The sequence below is a fragment of the Camelus bactrianus genome, chromosome 30 (genome assembly GCF_048773025.1).
Source record: "Camelus bactrianus isolate YW-2024 breed Bactrian camel chromosome 30, ASM4877302v1, whole genome shotgun sequence".
In the NCBI taxonomy this organism is placed as follows: domain Eukaryota; kingdom Metazoa; phylum Chordata; class Mammalia; order Artiodactyla; family Camelidae; genus Camelus; species Camelus bactrianus.
Window position 1 is genome coordinate 21430710 of NC_133568.1, and position 5615 is coordinate 21436324.

The 5615-nt window shown below is 42.1% G+C and overlaps 1 pseudogene; it reads left to right on the forward strand.

Moving 5' to 3' along the window:
- The first annotated feature begins 363 nt into the window (after window positions 1-363).
- On the forward strand, window positions 364-1388 carry LOC105062757 (tyrosine--tRNA ligase, mitochondrial pseudogene; annotated as a pseudogene).
- Window positions 1389-5615: the final 4227 nt, after the last annotated feature.

Here is a 5615-nt window from a genome sequence, read left to right on the forward strand (position 1 = left end):
GCGCAGGTTGCGGTCCTTTTCCTCAGGCAGGTGGTTTCGTGTCCCCAGCCTTTCAGGAGTCCTGCCCCCGGGGCTGCGCTGAGGCCCGCTCTGGCGCTCAGGAGGTGCAGGAGGCTCGGGGGCGGTTCAAACAGTTCCTCCCCGAGAGCGGTACGCAGAGCTCCCAGAGCCCGTCCCCCGGGGCAAGGCGGGCAGAGTTCCCAGATCACCTTCCGTGGCCTCAGACCACCGCCGGCTTGTTGCCTCAGGTGGGACCTGGGCTGGCGCTGCTGCTTGCGCTTCACGACCAGCGAATGGGCGCCGAGCTGACGGCGCTTGTGGGGGTGCTCCGCGGCGCGCCTGGGAGGCCCGCGCGGCCGGCGTGACCTGAGGGCGCGAGGCGCGGTGCCCAGAGCGCGGGAAGCTGCGAGAGCCGCGCGCCGGGGGCTCCAGGCCCGGGCGGCTACTCACCCGCAGCTCTTCGCTGCCGGGCGGGCCTCGTGCGGCTTCTTCTCGGTGCCGGGCAGCTCGGCCAGGTGCCTGAGCAGCCCGCACGGCACCGCCCGCTGGCGGCGCGCGGACGCTTGCGCAGGAGCGTCCAGCCCAGACTCACGGGCCCGGAGGTCGTGAGCTTGGACGAGTTCCTGTACCGGGTGCTCAGGCCTATGATTTCTACTACCTGCTCCAGCTTTATGGGTGTCGGATCCAGCTGCGCGGATCTGATCAGCCGGGCAATATCATGTCCAGATACCAGCTCATCTTTAAATTGCCTGGAGAAGACGTATTTGGGATCACTGTTCCCCTGACTACAACTAGATCAAAACTGGGAGAGTCTGCTGGCAGTGCCTTTTGGCTAAACAGAGTTAAGACATTTCTCCTTGAATTGTATCAGTTCTTTGTCAGGCAGCAAGATGATTTCAGTAGAAAAATACCTGAAGCTCTTCACTTTTCTGCCCATTCCAGAGATGGACCTAATGATGTAGCTGCATGTCAAAGAGCCAGGAAAATCGGCGTCCTCAGAAACGACTTGCTGCAGACATAACAAAGTTGATTTATGGAGAAGAAGGGCTGGATTCTGCTTTAAAAATGTACACAAGCCGTTTGTCATAGTAGCATACGTGCACTGGAGGTCATGTCTGATCAAGAGTTAAAAGTTGTTTAAAGAAGCTTCATTTTCTGAATTAGTCTTTAACCTTGGAACAAGTGTCCTAGATACATACTGCAAAGCAAATGCCATTCCAGATGGTCCTCGAGGGTATTGGGTAACAGAAAGTGGAGTCGGTATTAATCACAGAGAAGTAACAAATTCTGAGACTGATTTAATTGTTGGACCACGTATTCTTAAGAATGGACTTTCATTCTTAACGATGGAAAGGAATTTCTACACTATAAAATCGCTTCAGCCGTGAGGAAAAATCCTGGTGGTTCAAACATCCATAATTTGTTCTCAAGATATAGAAAAGAACTTGAACCTTCACTTATGCAAATCAGAACAAAGAGTGGAGTAGACTCTAGGCTTCACACTGTAAGTAATTTAATTATTTATGTAGGTTGGTTAATAAATAAGGTGTTTGTGTGATGATGAAATATTTTATTTCCTGATCTGCGAACATTGATGACCATAGAAAACCATGATTTCCTGGGTTAGTTTTTTTAAAAAATTGTACTTCATGAAAAAAGGTAAATGCTGCCTTTCCTCTCCTACCCTTCTTGCTCTATTTTTTTGGAGTTGAGGAGGAAAAATGAATAAGAGATCGTGTAAAGAATTGTGGATACTTTATACCAGGTATATATCTCACTGATCACAGCGTTATATTGTTGTTCTAAAATCAAAAGCGCCTTTAGGAATGGGAAGTGTCCACTTTAAGAATGCGAAATGTAGTATTGGAAACATAAATTTCTGATTTCTTCATTATTTAGGAAGTAAATATAGTTCTCCTTAAAAAGAAGAAAAGCATCAGATGAAACCATAGTTGTCATAAGAAATTACAGTAGAAATAATTTATTTTCAAAGAGAAGAACAAAAATCAGTACTTGACTTTTCAGAAAGCTTCTAATTCAGTTTTCCAGGCCCTGGCCTACATTTCAGTATAATTAAATTTATTCGTAGCCTTAAAAAAAGTAAAGTACCCAGTGGAAACTCCTGAACTACAAAATCCATCTGATGAAATTAACAGCTTGGATACAACAGGTTAAAGGATTCAAGAATTTGAAGGCAAATTGATGTAAGTTATTCGAACTGAGTCATATAAAGTAATCAAACAAACAAAATGACAGTAATCTCAGGTGTGGGACAGTATGAAGCTAGCTAATGTATATGTAATTGGAGTTTCAAAAGAAGAGGGGAAAAAGAAACAATTCAGGGATCAGAGGAAAACAATAACAAAATTCCTTGTTTCAGTTGTTAAGTATTGCAAAGAGAAAACTTCAGTATTAAAGTTAGTGAGTCTAATCAGTCAGTGTAGTAAGTATTAGAACTAACATATCGCCTGCCTAGAGTGCTCTGCTACCACACCTAACTCATCTTCAAACGCAGCTCCCGTCTGACTACCCCCAGTGGTTTTCTGATCTCCACTCCTCCCTTAGACATTGGTGCCTCAGTCATTCCTTTGCATTCCTTAATTTTACAGTATTATACTTTTATCATTGGGCATTTAATAATTTAGTTACTGTTTTGTTTATACTCTTGTCTGTCTCTGCCGCTATAAAACTAACCAGGGCAGGCCCAATGTCTTATTTAAGTTTATTTATCTAATATCTAGTAGTATGAGCGCACCTGATTACTCTTCAGTGATTATTCATCAAGTGAAACAAAGAATATGAGATACAAAAATTTAAAACACAAAGAAGGAAACTGCCTAGAACTTATTACTATAAACCCTAAATAGATATGAGAAACTCCTCTGTAAAGGAGAACAGGGCAAATTATTATGTATATTTTGTTAATAATTCCTGCGGTCCCTTAAAATTGATTTAAAAATCCATGGAAAACACTCCCACATTTTGAGCTGGTGGAGCTTGGCTTGTGACTCTGAACAAATGAGTTTCTTAGTTTTTGTGTCGAAACATGTCTTTCCTTGGAGTTCATCTCCTTTTTCCTGTCTGATGAGAAGTTAAATTGATTGGCATGGGCCTTTCATCTATTCGGTTAACTTTAATCTGTTTTGGGGTTAAACTGTTTCGTCTTCTCATTTAAAAATAATGTAAAAGCGATTGTCTCTGGCCGGCAGCGGTGTAGCTGCCCCACGGGGGTTCCTCGCTGACCTGCAGAGGATGTAGTCTCCTCAGAGGAGTCTCCGCTGGGGCATGGAAATCTTGTGAATGCCAAGTGATCTTCGGAGAGTTTCCTCGGGGAGAGAGGGACATGGTTCAAATGCCTTTTTTCATCTTTTAGGGAATTTGTATATCATATCCTTATAAAAGTTTCATTGCAAAAGGTGAAACCAGAATTTTGTTTTGGTAACATCCCATCTCTTGCTTCCTGTGTTAAGTAACTCACTACTCCACATTTCATCCATGCCTAAGTTCCTATATGATTAGAAAAGGAGCGGGTGGAAAAAGGCCTGTCGGGAGGGATGCTCAGTGTCAGGTGGAGTGGACTACGTGTTGTTTAACGTTCTTACATCGGTAAGACTGTGTGATGCTCAGGAATCAGGAGTCTCGATGAAATGTGTCATCAAATAATAGTGATGATGGAACAATAATTTTTAGAGAGTGCTACTATCTAATATACAGTGGCTAGACTCTTCAGAATTCTTTTAAATTCTAGCAAAATGTATGCTTATAACACTTTTTTTTCCCCTTCAACATGGTACTTGTGGCATGTATGTTTACTCTCTGGAGTTTCCATGGAGACTTGAGACTATGGTTTATTTTTGCTTTGTTTCTGTATTTACATATTTTTTTTCTTTTAGTAATTTTGGTTCTCCCAGTGAACAAATGTGCTCATGTTCTTCAAAGGACAAAAATTTGGAGTGATTGTCTTCCTTTCTTGCCATTATCGATCTGTTCAAGTACGTTGAATATATCCATCACCTTTCTTATCATGTGAACATTGCATGGGAGGATATAATTTATTATATATTAAAGATTTTCAGGCACTTCTTCGCATTATATTGCTTAGAATCATAAAATCTAAAAGCTAGGATGATTGATCTGATCGTATAATTTTATGTGTTCAGGAACTGAGAGGGAGAGAACTGAAACAACTTGGATTGGATCTTACACCAGTTTGCAGCAGTCCTAAGAGCAGCAAATTCCCTCTTCACGTCTCCCCTGCCATCTCAGACAAGTTTGGTTTTCCCCTGTAGCCTTTTGAATCAGAGAAGACACTGTCTCTATTACCCCATTCACAGAATTGTTCAGATGAGTAGAAAGCTTTCTCGGCCATGGGTGAGCTCAGCTTCCTTGTCGCTAAGAGATCCGCTTTTGCAAACTGTGAATCACAGGGGCTGCATCCACAGAGAGCACCTGGCTCCCTGTCTGTGCTGTGGCACCTTCGCCCCACCTCCAGTTGTAGTTCTAGTTAGAGCAACAGTTTTTGACTTTTAAAGGGCACCGTGTTCTATACAGTAACTTATTTTCCTCCTGGACAGAAGTCCCTTTTTGGACTCCCTGTGCTCTAACAACATGTAAGCACCTATTTTATGTTCTCTTTTGTCAAGTTGTGACTAGAATCTAAAACATTACTTATTCTTTCCTATAGTAAGCCCATCACTGTGGGGAAGACATACACAATTCATTTTTATCTCCCTTTGGAAATATACACACTAGCCAACCAGCAGTTATTACAATCTCACAACTGTGAGTTTCCAGACAACCTCCCTGTGACATAGGTCATTTTGCTATTGGACACTGTGCATTATCATCATAATCATTTGTACTCTAAAAGAAAAATGCATTAAGTATAATATAGCCCAAATAGGGTCCAGAGTTTCTGCTCTGGGAACCTGTGTTTTAATGAATGCTGCTATTTAACTGAAAACATACTATGCTGCAAGGTCTTCCAACTTTGCTGTAAAATAGGTTGATGACAATGTTATTTTTCATAATAAGTTGAGGAAAGAATAAGCAGAGAGACTGAGCAAGTTTCATTGAACAGTGTAGTTTGTCTCGTTTAGAGTCTAGTTTAGGGGTTCCTTTCATGTTTTCTTAAGGCATATGTAAATAAAGTGTTACCATTTGTCTAAATGAGATTGACAAATGTAACAATTTTTTCCATCATGTATTGCTCTAAATCTACCCATACTCATCATTATTTGCACTAATACAATGGTGGATTCTCAGAAAAGCAATTCATTTGTGCATTTCGATGTGTTTGGAGCAAGGTTGGGGTTTGAAAATGTTGTGTGTTTGGTGATATCACTTGAAGAGTGGATGGGTTCTCAAGGCCTGTGCTGCCAGTTGGCTCTCTTCCAATGAAATCTTCAAGGGAGCTTTATAAAAGGAGCAAGAGTGAGTGAGAATCAACATGTATTTTATTGTCAGCTAATTAGGTACTGAATTCTAGTGAGCAGCTTGAGGCCGTTAGGTTGGAGGCCTACATGGGCTGCTCTTTCCCTTAAGGTTTAAATCTCAATTTTGAAAAAGTACGGCCCCCGGGTTGCCTGCCCCGTCTTAGGACCTGAAGGACTTTC